Raw genomic sequence first — 26,443 nt, 5'->3', positions numbered from 1 at the left:
CCCAATAGCTCATCCCCCATAATCGTAAGTTGTTTATATTTAGCTGCACCACTTTCTTTGTGCTTATAATGGGAAAACAAAGTGCCCAACGTTTTGCCACGTCTGAATGAAAATGAGCATTGATTATCCAGAATACCCTTCAGATAGTCATTCGCTAATAGAATGTTCCAATTATTATTAACAGCTTGCCTAACTATTTGATGGTTTTTGCCTAAAGTGGTAATAAGTCTGATAATTGGACTATTAACATTTTTACTCTTGTCCCTGTATTCCAACAAAGTATTTCTTTCCTGCTTGTCTGACAAAATACTAGCAGATTCAATGTCAGAAATGCAATAACCCCTATCCAAAAATCTAGATTTTAAATCTGCTTTGGCAGCTGTATAATCCTCTTGACAAGAATTAATTCTCCGAATTCTCAGGTATTGAGATTTAGGGATGTTCCGGATGGTGTGGCGTGGATGCATACTCTTGGCATGTAACAGGGTGTTAAACTGGGGGTATTTCCGATGGATTTTGGTATTTAGTGTATGGTCACTGTTACGATACACAGTGACATCCAAAAACGTTATCATCTCCCTGTGGAATGTAACAGAAAATTCAATCCCCCAAATATTATTATTAAGATGTTCCAAGAATTCCAAAAGATAGTCAGCATCCGCACGCCACACCATCCAACAATCATCTAAATATCTCCTCCATATGTCTATTTCTACAAGATATATATTGTGAAGGGGATTGTAAATCAGGCATTCCTCAAGGTAGACCATAAAAAGATCTGCATAAATGGGGGCAAAAGAAGCCCCCATGGCCGTACCTTGTAGTTGCCAATAACAATCACCCTGGAAATAGAACACATTTTTTGTCAAGACATGTTCCGTTAAGCAGATAAGCAAGGTGTTAAAACCCGGAGAATACAGTTCTGCTTTCACCAACCAATATTCTACAGCCTGAAGCCCAGCCCAATGTGGGATACTGGTATACAGAGATTTTACATCCAAAGTACACATTATCCAATTAGGCTCCAGCTGACTGTCCTGAATAATTTGCAAAAATTGTGTGGTATCCTGGATTCTTGCTCGAACTTGTGGCAACAAGGGTTTTAGATATTGGGTTAGAAATGCGGACAATGGTTCAGTAATAGAACCATGGCCAGAAACAATAGGCCTGCCTGGTGGATTTGTGATTGATATGTGTATTTTCGGAAGTAAATACAAAATCTGTCTAGCCGGATCTTTAACCTGTAAGTGTTGAACAATTTTAGCCGTGATGATACCCTCCTCCAATGCAGATTGTAAAAATAGATCAATCTCTTTCTTAAATTGCATGGTGGGATCAATCCCCATCTTCATATAGCAATGTCTGTCAGATAGTTGTCGCAGACCCTCGTTCACATAGTAGTCCATATTCAAAATCACTACTGCACCCCCCTTATCAGCTTGAAGAATTGCTATATTCTTATTGCTTCTAAGTTCCGATCAAGTTATGAACAAAACCATTGTTAGTAATAACAGCTTGTGGGTACAGTGTAAATAACCCCATTACAGTTAAATGCATATTATGTGCAACACAAAAATAAATAACAGAACAGTCAATATATTAAAAGCATGTCAGCAACAGTTATGGCATAAGGCCAACAGAATAGGTAATTCAACAAAATATGCTAATATGCAATCATAGTAATGCATAACATTAATAAAACACATGCCCAAAATAAAGTTTATGGAAAAACATATGTTAATAGTAAACCATAAGCAATTATATATATATATATATATATAACAATAATAAATTTATGAAGATAAGGTGTGGGAAGAGAGAGAAATACAGTCCATTAATTCCATCATGGGCTCTATAGTTGACAACAGTACTGCTATCTACTCCACAGGTCTCTCTTTCTTTATGTGTAAATGTGTCCTTGATCTGTTGTAGCACATACATACCTCTCAAGCTATTCACATGGAACACAACAGGCCAAGCAGTAGCACCTGCAGGTAAACAATTGCAAAGAACATGTGCACATCAATTGGACCAATTTGACTACCAAGGAGTACTGTGGGGTAATGTACTGTTCATTTGATAATGACATATAATCATGTCAATGATACATCTGGAACAGAAGAATTATGCAACAGTAATCACATTCTGTGACAGCATGAAATTTGAGAGGCATGCATTTGTACAGTACAGAGAGTACACAACTATTATGCCATGCTTGGCAGGTATGGGGATCATACCTAATAGCAGTGACTGCAGGGGACATGTGAATTGCATGTAGTAATTGAGTGCATCAACCTTTGCAAGACACTCCAGGAATACATCAATACCTTGATTACACATTTTATTTCTTTTATTTTATTATATTTTGTCATTATTGCACCTGTTTCCATTATTGTTTGTATAAATACCACATTCCTGATACTGATTTGAACTGTCTGTGATATCTTAACAAACAATTATTTACACATACTGTGAGCTATCTCACCATTTACCTGTGTCCCTGTGGAGAGAATGATATCTGTGATTACACATTTTATTTCTTTTATTTTATAATATTTTCTTATCATTGGACCTGTTTCCCTTATTGTTTGTATACATAGCACATTAGTGACACTGATTTTTAACTGTCTGTGACATCTTAACAAACAATTATTTGCACATACTATGAGCTAGCTCACCCATTTACCTGTGTCCCTGTGGAAAGACTATCTGTCAACATAACATATCTGATTCAGTAATAGTTAGTAGTACATGACACTGGATTTGAACCCTGGTGTGTGTGTAGCAAAATGTACTTTATACACAGCATTAACAAACAGAGCTCCTGAGTCACTGCCAATATCTGATGCACTGATTTATTCCTAGAGCTCACCTGGAAATAAAATATGACCTGGTACTACTACTACAGTGTTATAATACACTGCAGTGACAGTTGAACACACCTGTATGAAATGCAATCATGGCAGAGATACTAGGTAACCTATACATTACTAAATAAAATGCAGGTGTACAGAATATATTGTTACTGGGTTGAAATATCAGCTCTCATTTCAGAAGTATTGAACAGCAGCTTATTACAGATACCTTCATGCATTTAGTGGTATACTTTTGAGTTTTTTATTGAACAGCAGTTAATGCAATGCCAGGTGTTGCAATACAACTATAATTCCACAGTTATTGCAATAGAAATTTTATTTCATTTAATTTATCAAAGTTAATGCTTTAGTCTTTCATGCTTATTTCACATTTAATTTATCAAGGTTAATGCCTTACTCTTTCCTGCTTATTGCAGTACATTTGGCAGTAGTCACTTATTTCAGTACAGGTCTGCAACCACATTCATTGCAATACAATCAAAACTGTATATACCTGATGGCAGTTAATTCTTGCTTATATGATTATAGATTGGAAGATGCATCTGTACTCACCACACTCATGGTGCAACCTGGCCAGGCACCCTACATGTGCCTGAAGATTGCGAGCTTGCACCTCTGCAGCTGTTGAGAAAGAAGCACACCATTATGCGTACCAGTTTAGCAAACATTCAAGGTTAACTATTGGTGAAATGTAGATAAACATACTTACACACTTGTGGAACATTGGGCACCTGGAAGTCTTAGATCCAGGCATCCAAGAGAGGCCCTTTTCGCCTTTTCAGGTCATCATGGTGGTGACGGCACTGGTCAACTTTGCGGGGGATACCAGTTGCACTGGTGAGGTGCCTTGCCAGGTAGTCCCAGGCCTCCATTTTGCACTCTCAGCCACAGTACCCATCCTGCATTGGTCAGTCTTCATGGTTTTTCACTAGGAGTCCAACCATGACCCTGGACTCCTAAATGCCCCACCTCTGCACCCAAAAGCATGTACCCTCTCCAATAATTGTCATAGTATCCTCACAGGTTGAACTCCAACAGCTTCTGCAATATTTCCACTGATTGTACTTAATAGACCCTGTTTTCTCACCCTTACATGCCAATGGGCAATTTTTAAAAATGCAGTGTGTCACTTGGCACAGTATAAACCAGAGCAGCGGAGCACTGCTTAAACTGGCAAATGCTTAATAATGCTTCATACTGCTTAGCAGTGCACACACCAGCTTAGCAGAGCTGCACAGAGCCAAGTAGTGCCAAGCAGTGCTAAAACAAATCTTGTTTAACCAGTTCTTGGCATGCCTTGGCAGGGCTTAGAAGAACTTAGCTGAGCACAGCACATCAAGTTTTAAAAATAATTGTCATAATTTGTATTTGAAAAGTAAATTCTTAATACACCTTCTATGTATTCAAACCCTGTACCTATTGCACATAAGGCTGTCACTTTAACCATTTGGCTATGTGGCTGTTTGGAATGCTGCTATACTTTTAGATATACCTCTCAGCTATGTTTAACCACAGCTGAGCACCATGCTGCATTGCACAAACCCACTCGGCTATGCTTAAACTTGACCTCTGCATTAATAATTAAATGCATCTGGTTTCTATTTTTAGACATCTTGCATGTGTCAATTGCTGAGCGCTTCACTGTGCCACACCACTCAAACTTCAAAAAACTAAAAAAAAATTAATAAAGTTTACTACATTGATATAATGCAGTTTGACAGTGCAGGGGGTGTGTTACTTATCTGTGAACACAGTAACACACTCCCTACACTGATTCACTGACAATGTCCCACTGCTCTCCTTCAGTAAAGCATCATCATTAATATGCATGGAGCGCTACTGAGGGGGAAACGAGTACAAGGCCACGGTACCTTCCTTCGAGGCTCTACACAATGTCTGCATTGATTTTATTAAATCTGGGGGCTTGATATTATATGAAATTGATATGATCATTAAATTAAATGCCACTAACCCACCAGGATTAAATAAAAATAATGCTCTGTACAGTGTTCTATTCATGAGAACAGCAAAACTGTGAAGAATAGTTTTGCTTTTCTGTTACTGTTGAGGTCTGTTTGATGTATAATACATTTTTGTTGATACAAAATAGTTAACATTTTCAAAAGAAGTTGTTTTAGCAATGACATGTGATTGTTTGGATGTATTCCATGATTATTATTTATTTATTTATTTTATTTTACATTTGTTGACCGGGAAGAATCTGACTGAGCTATAAAATAGCCCTTTTTCAGTGGAGGCCAGGGGAGAAAACCTCCAGGAACATTATACATTACAATAAAAAAACAATTACAGATGCAATAACATTTGTTTTTGCTATTTACAACATTATGTAAGTTTCAAATATTTATACGTAATCTTTAGTAATGCAGGCTATATAATAGATGGAATAGAATAGAATAGAATATATGGAATAGAAATATTCATTACAGTCAAAGTATTAGTATTAAGTAGACATTGGTTACTTTTAAGAGGTGATTTGAGGGGATGTAGGGAGGGTAGAGGTTAAGCTGATTCATATATAATGTTAGAAAGCGACAGATAGGCTTGGTTGGAGGAATAGATGTGTTAGTCCAGTAAGAAGCAGAGAGATGTTTAGGGTATTGGTTAGTTTATGGGTGGCTACAGTTTATGGTGGCTGAGTACAGAGGCAGGACCAGAGTGTTTTTAAGTGTTTTTTGGCAGAAGCTTTGAATTCTTTAGGTTGTTTTATTAGTCTAATTTGAAGTGGAAGCTTGTTCCATGCAATGGTAGGGTGAAGCTATATAGGTTACTACCCATTTTATTCCTAGGTTTGTGTATACATAGGTTCATAGGTTCATAGGTTGGTACTAGGCTATTGGCCCTAGGGCCCATACAAGCCTAGTCATAACAATTCCCTGGATATTTTTTCCCACAACATTTACTTCCCTGGACCCCTGTCTAGCAGGGCAACTGACGTGATCCCTGTAGTGAATTTCCTATCTCCCATCATAGTAATCAGAGCTGCAAAGCAGTCTAGTGGAGGAGTAGTGAGATATAAAGGAGGCTAGGCTAGATCAGTAGTAAGGTTGATATAGTATAGAATGAATGATCTGAAGATGAGAGAGAAGAAGCAAATTGGGTAGTTCCAGCCAGTTTAAGTGTTTAAATGAGTCACATGATTATGCTTGACTAATTAAATGACATGTCTTTTATAAAATGTTTATTCTGAAGAAGTCCTTAGAAGTAGGATAAAGTGACCATCTTTGGCAGTTCAGTACTGTATTAGGTTTTTTTTTTTTTTTTTTTTGATTTACTGGTCAAGAAAATTGCAGCCGATTTTGCTTTTCTTATTAGTTTGGTTTGTTTCACTGCCCTTGTTTGGGGTACTTTTTTTTTCTTTTTGATTTACTGGCTGAGAAAATTGCAGCCAATGTTTACTTTTCTTATTAGTTCAGTTTGTTTCACTGCCCCTTGTTTGGAGTACTGTTGGACCATCGTTTTCTGTTGTGGGAATGAATTTAACATTTAGGTAATATATTGAGAAACTATGATTTCAGCCGCATCAAAAACTTGCACAATTATTCAGTATTTGCAGAAGACTTCATGGCAAAATAAGAAAATTGTTGGGCTTGCAATAATACTCATGTTTTTATAATGATTTTTTTTTATTTGGTATGTGGTGAGTTCTATATAAAAAAGTTAAAGTTAATGTCACACTGCATATTAAAATGTATTACAAAGAACAAAACTATATACATCATGCAATGACCGCAAGTAATAACATTTGAAAGTAGAATGTCTTATAATTACAGATTAATTTTCAAGAATATCATGATTTAATTTCAAATTCTGCTGTACAGATCCTTACAGTTTCTCTCTTTGTAATGTAGAGTTAGATATCCAAGTATTTTTTTAATGCTACTCTGTATTCTAAATCAAAATATTTAAGATATCCACATGATTTCTGAAATGCTCCTGTATACTAAGTCAGGAAATTTAAAATTCATAGTACTTTAAATAATCAGTGTACCTCATTCTGCTTTTAAAACTTTGTTTTTAAGTTGTTTTCTTTTTTTAAGAAAATGTGATTAAATATTGCAATTCAATGTTTATGTCAGCATTATTAGCATGTGTTATTCTTTCTTGCATTCATTTAAAACAGTTAAATACCTTATGATTTAAAAGTAAATAAAGAATGAACATAAAGTAAGAGTTAATAAGTTTTGACACAGTCTTTATACATTGGTGTTTATTACACCATTTCACCATATATTGTTGCATGAATTTTTGGGCAAAACACTTGCAAAGTCTTTCTTGTCAGATTCTTTTTCTTTCAGCTTTTCTCGGTTAGGGGTCGCCACAGCGGAACTCCAGTCCACTAATAATTAGCAGTAGATTTTTACGGTGCCAAGGTGCCAGCTCAACACCCAACCTTCAACAAAGGCACGCCCATTCACGCATGTCTTTCGAACACCACTCGACCATAGGGAGGACATGCAGACTCCACAGAGAAGGCGCTCCAGCCGAGAAACGAACGGGAGAACGTCTTGCTGTGAGGCGGCAATGCTACTGCTGCACCACCACGGCTTCAAAGTCTTTCTTGTCAGATACATTTATAAAATCTGAAATGTATGGAAATGTTAATGAGTCACTAGTACTTGCACTACTCTCATCAGGTATGAATTTGAACTTGGAAACTGATCATAAATCAGAATCCATGCAAACAAAGCTTCATTAAACATGTACTCTTGACTAGAGAAATCAGGCACGTTAACCATAATGAAAAAAATAATACTCCCTTGCTTTGTTATTCTCATTTAGATTGCTACACTTTGGTGAAAAGGGCTATCAACATCAGACAGTGGAAAGCAATCTTTCTCTTTCTTTCTCTTATTTCAGGACGCTGCAATCCCAGATATCATTACAAATATCATGCATTTAAACACAAGCTGCTTCTAAACAGAATGAGCAGCAAAAAAAGTGAACAGTGCTTACCTCATGCTGTTAAGCTTGAACAACCATGACACAAACAATCTTATATCAAGCAATGGTATGTAAACCTGTTTGATCCAGGTTCATGAAAACAGCTGTTGCCACTGAAATGATTATTTTTAAGGAGACATCATTCACAGGTTTGAAATTATCAGCATCCTTATCAATTTGCTTTTTCCTTCATTATAGGCAGACATCATACAGCTTCTTTTCAAATACTTACCTAGTCTTCAGTTTGTGTTATGCAGGGTCCCCTTTGAAATCTCAAAATACTGAAAGACTGGCTTTCAGTTGTTCTCAAGACAAAAATAATGAAAGCGCTGTTAATTTACTGAATCTGCAGTAGTTGTGGTATGGTGTGCTCTTTATGGTTTGTTGTGTCTTTAAGGTGCAGTGTGATCTGGGATTTAGACATGGTGGTCAATGTGTGGTTGTGTACGGAAATTCAGGTAGTTTTTTTTCTGTTTATGGGTTTTGGGTAGGAAGTTATTACTTTTTAGTTGTTGGGGAAGTTTTGGGAGTAGGTTGGAGTAGATAGGCAACAGTGTGTGTGTGTGTGTTAGTGCTGAAGGTGTGTTTTTTGTGTGTATGTTTGACAGTGAGCAAAGGAAGTGTAGGGCATGTAACAATAGGTATTTTTGTGTTTTTCATGGTAGTGCAACCTCGAGTTGGTATATATAAGTAGTGGCGGTGTGGGGGTGCAGCCCCCCACATGGGGGGTGTAGGGGGCATGGCCCCCTGCTTATACATAGATTATGTGGGTTTTGTCGGTGTGTGTGTGTTTTGTTGCTTAGTTATAGTGTAGACAGGGAGGTGGTGTTTATTTTGTGTTGGTGGGTATATTAAAAACTGAACGTTACTTGCTGAAAATTCGATATTATGAACTTTCAGTATAGTGATATCAATTTTTTTTAATTTTTCATTATAGTGCATGTTCGGTATTTTCGTATTGAGGTACTGAAAGTCAATCTTTCAGTATTTCGAGATTTAAAAGAAAACCAGTTATGCAATATTGTTTTTCCTTCGCTGAAGCTACACAAATCATTTTTGTAGCTTTGGCTTCTATACATCAATAAGAGAAAGGATGATGATAGCCACACTTCCTCCAATGTATGTTCTGGAATTCAAGTAATGATATTTTACAAAAACTCTAATTCTGTTTTCTGTGAACATTTTCTTAATTGCTTGAGTAACAATTTCAGCCTGACCAATGTCTTAAGTGTAATGAGGAATTATTTAACTTGCTGGAACTACCAATCATTAGCAAAGCTGTAAAATTCTGTACTCATACACTAAGGATCTTTAACAGAAAATACCTTTCCACTTCCCAAATCTACAGAAAACACTTTTCAATGTATTTTTTTTCATTTATCAGAATCAGAATCACATTTATTGGCCAAGTATGCATGCATACAAGGAATTTGACTCCTGTTTCAGTGACTCTCCAAGCATGAATTACATAAACGACATACATACAACTATTAAGAACAAGACAAACAACATATGTGCAACCATTAAGAACAAGACACAAAAGTAAATATACATATACAAATACATACAGGGTGCAAAGTGCAACTCAGTGCAAGAAATACTGAAATAAACTCTGAAATAAACAAGTATTAACAATATGTAAACAATACTGCAGAATCCTTGGAGGCTTGGGAAAAGAATACTCCAACGTAATAAGCTGAGTTAACCGTTTATGAACTTGATGGCCTGTGGAAAAAACTGTTCTTATATCTGCTTGTTTTGGTGTGTATTAATCTATAATGTCTGGCTTATGGTAATAGTTCAAAAAGATGATGGCCTGGATGTGAAGGGTGGATGATGATTTTCCCTGCCCTTTTCATGACTCTGGAATAGTAAAGATCCTGTAAGGAGGGCAAACTAGCACCAGTGATATTTTCAGCAGACCTAACTATTCGATTTAACCTATTTTTGTCATGATTAGACAGAGATCCAAACCACACTGTTATGGATGCGCTGAGAACAGACTCAATGACTGCTATATAGAACTGAACCAACATCGACATTTATATTTGTTAACTGGGGTAAGACACAAATCCAAACAGACATTTTTCAGACTTGGTCCAAAGGTCTGGTTAAGTGAATTGCTTAAAGTCTCACAGTAGGCAAATGGAGGTAGAATGATACAAACCCTATGTGTTTCGGTTACAGGAAGCAGCTCATGATCAGTTCAGGGACTCAATCCTCTGTGCTAACTGCCAGACACTTATTCACCTGTTTATGTGCATATTTATTACACTTTATCTCAGTGTATTCTTTTGCTAACTCTTGGAATGTAGAGTAGTAATCAATATTTAAAATGCAGTGTTAAGTTGTGTTGAAGTAAACCAGTACAGAGTATGAACCATGGAAGTGAAAAATTACATCACAAACATCACGACTGCATACCAGCAATTTAGCCATTTTAAGTCTGTGAGTATGTCATGTGATCTTTCTTTGCACATTGTACTGGTGTAGAATAATAACTTTGATTCAGTGTGTTTTGTGTTATTTGAAATTATACAATGATTTTTATCAGATATAAATTATATACCCTGTAAACATCACAGTTTGGAAATATATTTGGGTGGCATGAAATAAAATATTAACAATTTAGAATGAACTCTTTCAGTTACATCATTTCTGTGTATTCTTGAATAAACTTTTTCAGTTGTTTGGATTGTCTATTGTCATTGGTAGATGTGAAAAAATACACACAACCCCTATCATTCAGATTACTCTTTATGTTTATTTAGAAATGTTGACATAGCGTCAACGCTATTTCCTTAACAGATATATGCTATACTTTGAAGTCATACATCTATATAAGTTAAGAAGCACTGCCTACAGTCTAGCTGGGGTTTGAACAGAAATTTTAAAGATACTCTGTAATTATTTATAATCTGACTCTAGCATCATAATTGTACCATATACAAGTAATGAAACTTTTGACATTTATGGATGACTGCCAAATTTCCTTTTTCATTTTTTGATTATTTAGAATGAGCATGTGTCAGAGGTCTGGTGCCATAAGAAACTAGTCATTTTCTTGATACAATACTGCATCAGTCTTTGAGATTGACCTGCAAAGTCACTAGTTCTATAATATTATCTTGTTTTAAGATATGGGCTTGTGGAATGCACTGTTTATTGGATATTAACATTTGTGTTTTGCTGTGATGACCAGAACCATGAGATGTGCCTAGGAAGCTTTCTGCCAGGTACAATAATATCATACAGGTTAGGAATAATTTTTGACAGATATTAGACCAATCTCACAAATCACATTAAAGAAGACATGTCTTTGTGCTTCTACATGCTTAAAGCTGCATTCAATTTTTCACATTCAATTTTGAGACTATAATCAAAATGTAACTCTTAGATTAAAGAAGTGATACAGAGTCTGCTTATCCTTCCATGTGTTTGTGTTGGTTTCCTCCCACATTCCAAATGTCATGAAGTAGATGAATTGAACATTCTAAATTGGCTATAGGTGTGAGTGTGTTTGTGCAAATGTATGGTATGAAAGAACTACTGTGACAAGTCTATCCACCCAGCGAAGTAAACATTGCTCTAGATGATTGCCACTGTTGAAGTGACACCCCGACCCCATCTGCAAAAACTGTGAAAAAGGAGTCACTGATGGATTATGGATGGATAAATAGATATAGATGTTGTAGCTTTATTAACTTTATATCCTTTTAGTCTCTGTCTGTCCAGCAGTTTAATCAGTCTACAATCATGTTTCCGATTATCAAATCCCAACTAATGTCATCAATACTCAATTAATCAATTAATTTAGTTAGTTAGTTAGTTACTCATATGTCTATTTTTATTTAATGAATGTGTTAACCAGGTCTGCTGACTGGACACAATTGTCTCTTTTCACAAGTGACATGGAAGCAATGTCTGCTTAAATGGCATACTCAGAATTGCACAGTAGTTAAATGGAGGTGAAAGGAATGAAGTCTTGTACCTTTAACTCCAGGAAGCAGATTAGTAACAGCTCAGATTCTTAATTGCCTGTAATAACTGTCAGACCATTCCTGATATAATATAATATACCTGGAAATCTTCAATAATTTCCAATAACTATTCTTTGAAAAAAATCAGTGCAGACAGTATACTAAATGGTAACTTCAGAAAAATAGTATCTTCCCCAAAAAAGTATTACATTAAATAACTGACCTACATAGATTAATTTGTCAAAAGGCTTGGTTTGAAAATAATTCTGAAATAAAAAAGTCAGCATTAGGCATGTCTGTTACTACTTCTTCTCTCAGTCTTGTGGATCAGTGATATCATAGTAGTTGTGGCACTGATGTATTCAGTTAATTCTACTTGTTTGATAAAAACACAGTGATTTCCCTTATTTAATTCTTACTCTCTTTCACTTCTGTGAGCAATAGTAACTCTTGTTTGCCTTACACATCCTGTATACAATCGATCTCATCGTTACCTGAGAACTCGTCTTTACTACCCCTTTTTATGTTCAGTACTGCACTGCAACTACTATCCCTAGTCTGCTCTGATACTGTTATGCAACTGTGTATCAATGTGACTGATTTCTAAAATAGATCTACCATGAATCTTCTTTGTATTATTAATTGTGAAAATTAATAATGCAATTGTAAATCTGTAGGAATATCCTCTGAATTAGCAACTATTCATTAATCATCTTATTCTTTATTATGTTATCCTACTAGGAAAGTTATTGTATTTTTTTTCCTGTTTTGCATACTTTGCCCTTTTTCATACTGATGTATGGAGGTTTTCTCCCCGGACCTCTACTGAAAATGGATTTACTTTTGCTGAACCAGTCAGATTATCCTGTAAATGACTGCAAATTAATAAATAATAAATAAATAAATTCTGAGCACAAATATAAGTGGAATATCTTCAGGATAAATTTTAATATGATGCACTTCAAAAGGAAAAGAAAAGTGAAGGAATAAATCAGTGTATTCTAAGAAACTACTCAGACTATTTCAGATTCAAATGCAAACTCAGCCTCTGTGCATTCATTTCATTCACACTAAAACTGTTTTTGTTTTTCGCCAGACAATGCATGAATTTCTGTACAGCAAGACTCTTTAATGTGACACTGCATATTACTTTTTTGTATTGTTTTCAACATTTGCTCATATAATGACTTATGCAATATGTTTGTTGTATTCCACAACCCACTTCAAGTTATAATGGAAAGAGCATATTTGCTTTGGTTCCTGTCTCTTTCAGACATTAGCTGATTTTTGCTTATTTTATTTTATTATTTTTGTTCAGCAAATGTCATATTTTACCTGTGGTATATTGTTCTCAATTTTATATTTATGACTGTCAGAACTCCTAGGGGTTTGAACACTGTGGATCCTTTTAATCATATCCATTTTTTCAAAAGCAATGGAAACAAAAATATTAGGCTGAGTAATGATACCTTGAAGAGAAACAATTTGAAACAAAACCCTCAGTTTATATACCTGCACTCACACAGCAGCCTTACCAGCTCAAAGGTATTCATTTTTTTGTCATGTATAAATAAACATAGTGCATGCACGATTAGAGAAAAGCAGATAGCTTCAGTTTTTATGAAGACATATTCAGAAATAATGCTAACTTCAGTTTCTATACCCAGATTAAAAAAGACATTTCTCAGGCATTTTAATAGAACATATGGTAGTGATTTTATCCAGATATTTTTATATTTGATAGCAAGATATGTTTGGGTGGTCACAGTACAGTGAAGCAGTGGATGCACTTATTAGAATTCTAAAAATGGTGCTGACTTTCCTCTGGATGATATTACTGAATGGCTTGTGATTTTAAATGATGTGTTATTACTCAACGTAAGGGTATTTGTTTCACTCCTGGATCCCACATGTAGTTTTCCTGAAGCAGTTATAAAACACTTATTTCCATCATTATTAGCAAATGCAAGTTCATATGATTCTGTTTGTGGCCACTAATTTTTCTTTGGCATTTATGAAAAACTTTACATTTTTGCTTTAAATTTTATAAATAATGGTATGCTCATAGGAAGACTTTTGTTTCGTGAATCATCGTTGATAATTCTTTTTAGGCTCCTTGGCAGTGGGAAGCTTTTATGGGCTGAGTAGAGTTTTTTTTTTTGCTGTATTGTGTAGCAGCTGTAACTTTCCTACCACTATTTCTTGCCTGGGAGAGCTATCACATTCTCCTGTGCAAGTCTTCCCAGCTGTGTACAACACAGATTCACTTAGAGACTCTTTATGCTTCCTGAAATACCTGTATACTCAGCACAACATTTGGCACATTATTAGACAAAATATTAGTGAACTGAGCAAATTAAATTGTCCTGGTGTAAGTCATTTTATGGTTGCAGAGGTAAAAGATTGCACAAACAAAATGAGTCAGGTGGTTATAGTAAGGAAAGTCCATCCAGATGAAAGGATATTTATCAGTACAGTATCACAGGACTTAGTGCTAGGACTGGTTCTTTTTAGAGGACCCTGGAAGTGACACTGGAGATGGACTTGAAGACTCAGTTTTGGTGATGACACAGATGTAAGGAAGCATTTCAAGGAATAATCTAAAGTGTAGGTATGGATTATTCAAAATTTACTCATGAATGCTGCAGTTAAAACCATAATGGCAAAGGGTGAGAGGTCTAATGAAAGCACAAGTGGATATGTACAAAACAACCCGTACAGTGTTATTGATTTTTGCTGTTATATCTTTTTCTGTTTTTAGTTATATGTTTAGTGGTTTGGAATCATTAGTGGATGTATAGACGTCTTGAAAAAAATGATTCCTTTAGTTTGTTTTAGTTTTTCTTACATTTTACAGCATTTATTCTTTGTTGCTTAAAACTTATGGGGAAATACTTTTTCTAAAACTTCATTTTACAACAAAAGAGCATCTTCACATTTTTGAGCATCCTTCAGTTGAAAAAGGAACATTTACTTTTCATAACAGCATTGGCTATTCAAGATGAGCAACATAGTTCATTATTTACAATGTGCAGGCAGTGTGTAATTATATCATTGAATGGATATATTCCAGAAATGCTCACTGGAAGAAAACTAATAAGGTAATCATGAAATTCTTAACTCAACAGTGTGACAAAATCTGTGTATGTATTAGTTTTTTTTTCCTCTCATGACTCTTTAAAAATGCATTTGAAGATTCTTCTGATCTATTACAAAGGATTAGAGAAAACTTGTTAGTCATCTTTAAGTTTGTTAAAGGCCAAGCATAGATGAACCATCTATACTATTTTTTTTTTAAGTTTTTATCCCCTACTGCCTTCCAAGCATTAGAACCCTCACAGTTAACTGGCCCTTACATTTCACTTTGCCAGGTGAGAACCAACTAAGATGAGCCATCTTTGAAGTATCCATCAGGAATTTTCCTGTTAGATTCCAACTCCCCCCTCCCAATGCATCACAGTGAGTGTTCTTCAGGGGGGGGGGCATCCAGTGGGTGTACTGCAGGTCAGTCATTTACTTTTGCAAATGATTCTGCTTCCTAAATTGATCACATTATGTATGATTTCTCAGACTCGACTTGTGAAATTGTTATACTTTGTCTGCATGGACATGTGCACTACCCCCCCCCCCCCCCCAAGAAGTGAGAGGACACAGATCTTTCATTCCTTTCCCTCTCCTAACAGCTCTAGCAGGCTCCCAAGCTAATAATCAAACTTTGGTTGTCGGGACTTAATCCATCTGAGCTGTTAAATCATTTACCTTAATGTAAAATATGACATCACTTATTCTGAATACCACACGTATGAAGTTTTTACAACTGTAACTGGCTTTGTAACAGTAGCTTTGAAAATTTAATCTAAAACTTTTATACTTATAAAAATGAAAACAGCTATAAATTATAAATAGTATACATTTCATGACATTATCTCTTTATCAAAAATGCAATTCAATTTTTTCGTAAATACTGTTCAGAATGTCCAGTTATCCATCCGATACAAGGCATTTAATACCGTCTCCCAATCTACTTCAAAGAGCTTTCATTTTCATCTGAAGTCTTGATCTGACAGTACTTTTTGGTAAAGTGTTTTGGTGCTACATTTCATGTTTACAAAATTTCCATAATAAACAGCTCACAGGGACTGTATTCATTTACTGTTTATATGTGTGTGTGTGTGTGTGTGTGGGGGGGTCTGCTGCCAAACTGATCAATAACCAGGCTGTAAGGGTACAGGTCCTAACCCTCTTCATGTAATTCTTATGAGTCCTCTATGGTACCGATATGAGTGCTGACATTGCAAAGACTACAGCTGAAGCAAAGCCAGCAGTGCTCCTGTAACAGCAGTTGTGTGCATAGGCATGGCTCCAAAGGCTTTGAGTTAAGCGCACTGCTAGTTTTGTGCTGCCATAGCAACATGATGTCAGTCAAGGGGTAATATGTGATGCGGCTAAATACCTTTGTGAAGGCTGGTAGGCTGGCATAGCAGATTAAAAACTAATAGCACCTTTTAAGTAAACAATTTGTCTGGTCTGACAACAGAGAAACACGGTTAGTGTGCCCAAAATATCTTGCTTCTTAACATGTCATTTCATTTTGGTCTTCCTCAGGTTTTGACTTATTTTCATATGTATGTTACAAGTTAAAAAATTAAATGGGCTGAAGCAGAAATGGAAGGAAGAAACATTGTAACTGTTTTCACTGTTCTCACTTTTACGTTTGTCATTTATTTCTTAATGTTGCTTGTTGAAGATACAGTAACCACTAGTAATACGCAGACCTGATTCCCTATGGCCCTTTGTTAAATGGGTTGTAGATATAATTTTATGTAGAAAGTAAATTTGCTATGACTGAACAGACATGATTCCCTTTAACCTTTTTTAAATAGGATGCAAAAAATTTGTTTTTTTATAGGCAGTGCAGAGTTGCTGTACTTTTATATAAATCTTCAATAGCACAACTGTTTTGCTTTGGTTTATTAGCAGCTAGTTCTCAATCCAACATAATTAAAAGAAATTCAATCATAGTGAGACTCTGCTGCTTATGGTCTGAGTGATCTGATTCTCACCATAATGCACAATAATGTATAATAAGAAAAGATGCAGCTCAAAATTAATGCAAAAACTGAAAAACACAATGTGGTGAGCAATACTCTTGTGAAAGAAATAAAAAGTGGAGTTGAAGCAGTAGCAAAAGCAATACCAGGAATGGACCTTTAAGTACTTAATGTAGTAGTAAGTAGTGTGACAGGACAGAAGAAAAGGCAAAAAGTACTTTGGTTTACATAAAAAGAGGCATTGTGAAGATAATGCAATAAATTAGTATCCCTCTACATAGACAGCTGATGCAACCTCATCACAGTACTCTGAACATTTCCGGGTATCTCATTTCACAAGGAATAGGACAGCAACAGTGCTGAAGGTCTTAACAGAAAAGCCCAAAGTTTTCACCAGATGCCATGAAATAATTTACAAGAGCTTAATATATATTGCTTTGAATAAAGAAAGGAAGGAGACAGCATACAAGATACAAGATGCCAGTCCCACATGAGGTGAAATATTTTTTTTTTCACATTGAGGGCTGTGAATGATTGGAACAGAATTTCTGAATAAGTTGCTGTTGTTGTTGTTTGTCTTTCGGCTTTACCCGGTTATGGGTTGCCACAGCAGAACTTCGGTCTGCTAATGATTGGCAGTAGATTTTTCACAAACACCGAGGTGCCAGCTTGACATTCAACCTTCAACGAAGGCATGCCCATTCACGCATGTATTTCGAATGCTCACCCAACCACAGGGAGGACATGCAGACTCCACACAGAAGGCACTCCCCGCACTCCAGCCGAGAACTGAACGGGAGAACCTCTTGATGTGAGGCAACAATGCTACTGCTGCACCACCGCAGATGTAATTTCTGAATAAGTAAAAACATAAAAATTATAGAAATGGAGAATCAAACGGGAGAACCTCTTGCTGTGAGACAACAATGCTACCGCTGCACCACCGCGGATGTAATTTCTGAATAAGTAGAAACATAAAAATTATAGAAATGAAGACTACATGGTCGGTCATGATGTGTTTTTTTTTTTTTTTTTAACAAGGATGTAGGTGGAGAAAACAAGCTACTGGTCAAGTAGGATCTCCAGACACAGGGACACTGGCAGAATATGTTCATCAGTAGTAGTCCTTATCTGTTTTATAAAATTAATTTTCGATGTAAATCATAAATAAATAAAAGTCCCCAAAAAGGCAACATCTTAGAAAAATGTTGGGGTTATTCAATAAAAAGTTGATTAGATATCTGGCAACTATTACAAAGAAGAATATTCATAAGAGGAAGAATAATGTTTAGTGAAGAAGATGGGACAATGGATATTAGTAGAAAGTTAATGAAAAGGCTGTGATACCAAATAAAAAAATGCTCAGCATTCACAAAAAGAAAAATAAGAAAAATAGGTTTTCACATTCCCTTTAAAAGTGTGTTCACAAGGTTTTTCCCAGAGTAGATGGAACCACTGCAAACATAACAAATGCTGCATAAAGAGTCCATTCAAGATGCACTTGAGACTCACCCTTCTCCTCCAACACATTGTGGATGCATAATATTCCTTATTTTTTCCTTTTGGCATTCCCCAACAAGACCACTAAATCCATTCTTGCCCGTTTCATCTATTTATTGTGTCACTTGTTGGCCATTGCAACAATCCTAGACTGGTCAAGAATTAGGCAAATCATCACCCTTGTTTTTTTTGTTATTATTTTAACTTAGCCTCGGTCCTTCCATCATGACTGGCATGCAGGTTTATCAAAGCAGCCATAGATGATCTACCAGTGCATATGCCAATCACAAAGGGAAGAGCTAGAGGCCTAATCATCACAGTACGCCGTGATGCTTGTTGGAAATCCCTCCCACTAGGATTGACGGGCAGGCAAAACTGTTCCTCCTTCCATTGCTTACTCAAAGGACAGGTCAGTTAATTAAAGACAGGTTTCCTTGGGCAGATTTAGGACTCTGGACCCTGGAATTAAACAAACTTCCTTCTCCATCTATTATGAGATAACAATTCTTTCAATCTTGCATTCAAGATTGGGGTTTGGATGTTGATATAATGGTTAAGGTGTTTACCTTATAGACACAAGGTATAGGGTTTGATTCTTGCCTTGGAAAGGAAATTGGCTAGGCTTAAATTGGTGCATAAAGACAACTAACCTAGTACTCACCTAAGAACCTAATAAAAGCTAAATACTGCACCAAAACTGCTGTAACTAACATCGTTTGCTGGTTAGTTAGTATGCATGTTAGCTTTATATAATATTGTTATTGTCACTAAATCAGGTTATGGTAACATAATTACTTACTGTGCAAAAGACTATGAGTACCCTTAAGATAATGGAAGAGAAGTATCTTATTATAACAAGCAAAATCCTAAATCTCTGAGTTATGGTGTGGAATTTACAGAATAAAGTACCTAAAATACACCACACTTATTGAAATATAATACATTTTTATCTCGTGTCTCATAAAAAATATATGGTTCTAACTGAACATAAAATGTCTAATGTCAGATAAACAGCAAACTATACCATGCTAATCACCAGGTGGATAGTCAATTAGCTCATTGATAGCATGCATGAATTTAAAGTGGGTGAATACAGATCTAGCAAGAGGCCAGTTATTAGTGGTGTGCCACAGGACTCAGTGCTAGGAGCACTTCTGTTTTGAATATACTTCTCTGAAGATAAGGCTAATGTGGAAGGGCTCAGAATAACAAAGTCTGACAACAACTGCAAGTTGCGTGTAGACAAATTGCCAAAAACTGTGGCGTTAAACAAAGACGCTGAAACGCCTTGCTCTGGAATCACTGGTACAGCAACAAAAAAATAGTCTCTGCTCGCAACAATGAAAGTAATCCAATGGTAAAAGTAAAAAACAGAATTTATTTTATACAAGGTTAAGCGCTTTCACCCACATAACGTAGGCTTCATCAGAACAAATATACAATCACTCCTGAACATTTAAATACTTCAATTTGGCGCCAAAAGTTTAAAACACATTTAAAGAAGTATACACATTTGTATGCAGTACCTTGACTGTATGAATACATTTCCCTATAAAAAATACATGCTCCTATACTTTCACATTAAATATAAAAAAATATATATGAAAAATATATATATAACCTTCAAATTATCATCAAATAAAAATTCATAATAATTCATACAAAAGAAGTTTGTGTACAATAGAAATGTACCTAAACTATAATATATATGAAATTATATGTATTCTAAAATAGTTTTGGTGGAAATGAAGTCATTAAGACCAGGAGGGGTAGTTGCATCTGTATATATTTGCCAGTAACTTTCCTTGAATGCTAATCTGCTTTTCATATTACCTCCCCTAGGGTTACTCTTAATCACTTCTAAAATACCAAATTTAAACTGATGTTCACTACCCTTATTGATAATATGTCTTGCCAAGGCATTTTTTTCATCCTTCTTCTTCATACAATATGTATGTGCATAAATTCTCTTTTTAAAATTCTGTTCTGTCTTACCTATGTAGTATGCGGGACATATATTACACTTGGCAATATACACTAAAAATTTAGTATTACAGTTTCCCTTTTTAAAAAATAGGGTAGTTTTATTATAATTATCCAACCTTAATTTGTTAACTTCTGTAATAAAATGACACTGGTTACAATGCCCACATCTACTGGTATGTGTCGTGGGTTCCCTGTCTGTCCATTTACTACCCCTTTCCAGTAAACTTTTTAAATTCTGCCCCATTTTGTATACAACAATGGGTTTAGGTCCTATAATTCCAGATAATTCTTCCTTAGACATTAATGTGTACCAGTATTTATTTAATATATGTTTTACTTTGTTACTATATGGACCATACTCTACTATACACGCCCTATCATATGTCTTGATGCAAGCCTTATTTGACTCAGCTGCTGAAATCTGTTGAGTTTCTCTATATTTATTACCTAAGAGAGGAATAATATCCCTTCCCCATCTGTTAAATAACTCAATGCTAATTTCATTCATCATTTCTATGTCATAACCTCTCTCTATAAACAAGGATGTAATGAAACTAAATTCTTTTGTTAATTCTTCCTTACTGGATGTCATTCTCAGAGCCCGAATACATTGGCCTTTAAAAATATTTCTTTTTGTCTTACTGGGATGACAACTAGTATAATCTACATAAGAATTAGTGAATGTTTCCTTCCGATGTATTTTAGACTGAAACCCTAAATATGTTCTAACTACCAGGGTATCTAAGTACGGTACACCTTTAGTACTACTATGTGAAGTAAATTTCAAATAATCACTACTCTCATTTAAATATTCAAGGAACATTTTGTAAGAGTCCTGATTTCCTTCCCATATTATATAAATATCGTCAAGAAAGCGTGAGTAGTATTTGATCTTGCTAAAAAAATGACTTTTAAAAATATTTTTCTCTTCCCAGTTTAACATCACAAGATTGGCATATATGGGGGCACATGCGGCCCCCATAGCCACACCCTTGGTTTGTCTGTATATTTCTCCTTCATAGTACACAAAGTTGTTCTCCAGTACTATGGACATGAGATCATTGACCAACTGAGTTTTTTCATTAGTTAGCTTACTATATGAGGTGATACTCTCTAAAAAGGCTTCTAAGCCTTCATCCTTAGGTATACACATAAATAGATCGATGACATCTATAGAAGCAAAAATTAGTTCCTGATCACTTAAGAGTATAGGATAATTCCGTAAAAATTGCCACGAATCTTTAACCATATGATCAACATTGTCATATATATGTTTTAGTAAATGATCAATAGCTACTCCTAATGGAAATGTTTTTGATTTGCTTCCCGATATTATGGGTCTGAAAGGTGGGTCTATCAAGTTTTTATGTATTTTAGGGATACCCACCATCGTGGCCAAGAAAGGTGAATCTACTCTAAGGAAATTATATAGTTCTTCTGTTATCCTATTTATTGTTCAAAGATTGGGAAAATTTATATAATAGACAATTTGAACTGGCGGAAGGTAGAACACACCAAGCATTTGAAAGAAAAAATAAGAAATATACTAGAGATGCAGAACAGTATAAGACAGGGAGGGCATATAACTGGAACAAGTCATTTTATAATGTCCCAGATAGACAGGTGCCTTATGACAGTAAAACAGTAGATAATGAAAATTTTCAACAAGGATGGACCAGACAGGACAACAGGTGGTCGAAAAACAACACCTGGAGGAAAAAAGAATATTGAATCAGTCGCAGCAGATTCAAGTCATAGGGCCTACTACTTCTTTGAACAATGATACTATCATTACTACCCACGAGGGAATTGTTAATAAATATTCTAACTTTCAGATTTTTAACTATACCAATACGGTATTAAGTAAGGCACATTTCAGCTTGCTATCTAAAGGAATGAAATACATTCCGATTACAGGATTTAGAATAGTAGATAGTGTATGTGAATTAAAAAAATACACTAGAAAGTTGAATTTAGCTATCATGTTCAAAGATAACAGTAGTGTAAACAATAGACCATGTGACAGGTTAAAAAAGAAAAGCAGTTATATGCCAGTAATGAATCAGGATGTATTTAGATATGAGAAATTGGTAACTCACGACTTGTACACTTTGAACAAAAGGAAGAAAAAACCTAAAAGCAATTTGACTCAAGAAGAATTGAATGTATTAGAAGAGTTAAATACAAGTAACAGTATTAGGGTCATGAAACCGGACAAGGGGGGTGGGGTAGTGGTCTATGACAAAATGACTTACAATAACAAAATTCATACTATCTTGCATGAATCAGGGAATTATGAGACCATTTCCCAGAATGAACTGAATATAGCATACAGGAGAATTGACCTATATATAGAGGAATTTCTTTTGGACAATAGGATAACAGAAGAACTATATAATTTCCTTAGAGTAGATTCACCTTTCTTGGCCACGATGGTGGGTATCCCTAAAATACATAAAAACTTGATAGACCCACCTTTCAGACCCATAATATCGGGAAGCAAATCAAAAACATTTCCATTAGGAGTAGCTATTGATCATTTACTAAAACATATATATGACAATGTTGATCATATGGTTAAAGATTCGTGGCAATTTTTACGGAATTATCCTATACTCTTAAGTGATCAGGAACTAATTTTTGCTTCTATAGATGTCATCGATCTATTTATGTGTATACCTAAGTATGAAGGCTTAGAAGCCTTTTTAGAGAGTATCACCTCATATAGTAAGCTAACTAATGAAAAAACTCAGTTGGTCAATGATCTCATGTCCATAGTACTGGAGAACAACTTTGTGTACTATGAAGGAGAAATATACAGACAAACCAAGGGTGTGGCTATGGGGGCCGCATGTGCCCCCATATATGCCAATCTTGTGATGTTAACTGGGAAGAGAAAAATATTTTTAAAAGTCATTTTTTTAGCAAGATCAAATACTACTCATGCTTTCTTGACGATATTTATGTAATATGGGAAGGAAATCAGGACTCTTACAAAATGTTCCTTGAATATTTAAATGAGAGTAGTGATTATTTGAAATTTACTTCACATAGTAGTACTAAAGGTGTACCGTACTTAGATACCCTGGTAGATAGAACAGATTTAGGGTTTCAGTCTAAAATACATTGGAAGGAAACATTCACTAATTCTTATGTAGATTATACTAGTTGTCATCCCAGTAAGACAAAAAGAAATATTTTTAAAGGCCAATGTATTCGGGCTCTGAGAATGACATCCAGTAAGGAAGAATTAACAAAAGAATTTAGTTTCATTACATCCTTGTTTATAGAGAGAGGTTATGACATAGAAATGATGAATGAAATTAGCATTGAGTTATTTAACAGATGGGGAAGGGATATTATTCCTCTCTTAGGTAATAAATATAGAGAAACTCAACAGATTTCAGCAGCTGAGTCAAATAAGGCTTGCATCAAGACATATGATAGGGCGTGTATAGTAGAGTATGGTCCATATAGTAATAAAGTAAAACATATATTAAATAAATACTGGTACACATTAATGTCTAAGGAAGAATTATCTGGAATTATAGGACCTAAACCCATTGTTGTATACAAAATGGGGCAGAATTTAAAAAGTTTACTGGAAAGGGGTAGTAAATGGACAGACAGGGAACCCACGACACATACCAGTAGATGTGGGCATTGTAACCAGTGTCATTTTATTACAGAAGTTAACAAATTAAGGTTGGATAATTATAATAAAACTACCCTATTTTTTAAAAAGGGAAACTGTAATACTAAATTTTTAGTGTATATTGCCAAGTGTAATATATGTCCCGCTTTCTACATAGGTAAGACGGAACAGAATTTTAAAAAGAGAATTTATGCACATACATATTGTATGAAGAAGAAGGATGAAAAAAATGCCTTGGCAAGACATATTATCAATAAGGGTAGTGAACATCAGTTTAAATTTGGTATTTTAGAAGTGATTAAGAGTAACCCTAGGGGAGGTAATATGAAAAGCAGATTAGCATTCAAGGAAAGTTACTGGCAAATATATACAGATGCAACTACCCCTCCTGGTCTTAATGACTTCATTTCCACCAAAACTATTTTAGAATACATATAATTTCATATATATTATAGTTTAGGTACATTTCTATTGTACACAAACTTCTTTTGTATGAATTATTATGAATTTTTATTTGATGATAATTTGAAGGTTATATATATATTTTTCATATATATTTTTTTATACTTAATGTGAAAGTATAGGAGCATGTATTTTTTATAGGGAAATGTATTCATATAGTCAAGGTACTGCCTATAAATGTGAATACTTCTTTAAATGTGTTTTAAACTTTTGGCGCCAAATTTAAGTATTTAAATGTTCAGGAGTGATTGTATATTTGTTCTGATGAAGCCTACGTTGTGTGGGTGAAAGCGCTTAACCTTGTATAAAATAAATTCTGTTTTTTACTTTTACCATTGGATTACTTTCATTGTTGCGAGCAGAGATTATTTTTGTGTTGCTGTACCAGTGATTCCAGAGCAAGGCGTTTCAGCGTCTTTGTTTAACGCCACAGTTTTTAACAACTGCAAGTTGAAAGTAATCACAGAATCCTCAACAATGTAGATATCCCTCAGTAGGGTCTAGATCACACATATGATTGGTGACAGAACCATGGCCTAAAACTAAATGCAAAAAAATGCATTTGAAGTTAAATACCCCTGCAAATTACAACATCAATAGCACACACCTTAGATTAGACTCAGTGATGAGAGCTCTAGGTACACAGAAAGTAGCTTGAACTTTGACCGCCATGTGCCCACAGTGTTGAAGAAGTCCTTTATGTGGCACAACTTATGCGTAAAGGTATGGCATCCAGATCCATGGAAATTATAGTGTCTCTGTACTCAACCCTCATTAGACCAATAATCAAGTACAATGTGCCATTTGGCATGCATTTGACTAGGCACTTACAGCAGCAGAAGCAACCTCAAAGGTTCCTCATAAAGGAAGCACAGGGTATAAACAACATAAACTATGCAGACAGACTAAAAGCCCAATCCATTTACTCTGTCTTCTACTGACTATTAAGGGATGACATGCCTGACCTACAAGGCACTCACAAATCTAGCCCTGATGAGGCTGCTACACATCTATAAGTCAAACAGCATGAGAATTATCCAATCTGGGGATTGAATTGTAGTCAGCAACCCAAACAAAACATGCTGGAGAGACAGATATGTGTCTCAGAGATTGACCCTTATTTGGAAAAAGCTTCCTATTCACATTAAACAGAGCCCTTCCCTCATCTTCTTCAAATGCAATGTGGATCAATGGATGGGGAATTGCAAATTCACACTTGAGGTAGTGGCTAGGTCCCTCATGAACAGGGGCAATCTGTGAGATGCTCAATGCACAGGCACACATCCATGCCATCCTCTTGCTGCTAGGGGGGCATATATTGGGTTAAATTGGGTGATACTGGCTCAGCCTAGTAATCTCCTATGAACCTCTGAACCTGTGTCCTCAGTAAATGCCTTACTATGCCAATAGATTTACCAAATGATTAGAAACCTGAAAACAGACATGACAAAAGTAGATCAAGCCTGTCATCTGAGCTGTTCAGAAAATTCATATTTTCTGAGACTTATTACATATACACATTTCCCTTCTGTGACACTGACTTAAAATTATTTATACAAAGTAACCTTTTTTAACTTCATCAGTAATTCCATGATTTTCTTGTAGCTGAGACCAGACCAACAAATCACTTGTTCCACACATCTTGCATCCTGTTTTGTAAATTATCCTCTTTGGTTTTCATGGACTTCCTCTTCCAACTGTTCTTTTAAAAAATGGGGTTGTGAATATGTTAGGCTGGAATGTGTGTAAGAGGAATAAAAGGAAAAATATCATATTTACAAACTTTGGAATTATAATGCTGACTCCAACAATAACACACAAAACTGCACACTATCACTGGAAACAACCAAAAATTAATTGTCTGCATAAGGCAAGGTTCTCCTCATCCCAAGTGTTTCCTTCTCACCCTTTACATAGTTATATTATCACAATGGTGGCAAAAGGGAGTACATTGCAGGGAGGTATTTT

Source organism: Protopterus annectens, chromosome 5.part1, assembly GCF_019279795.1.
Source record: "Protopterus annectens isolate FY-2018-M chromosome 5.part1, PAN1.0, whole genome shotgun sequence".
Lineage (NCBI taxonomy): Eukaryota > Metazoa > Chordata > Ceratodontiformes > Protopteridae > Protopterus > Protopterus annectens.
This window is presented reverse-complemented; position numbering follows the sequence as displayed.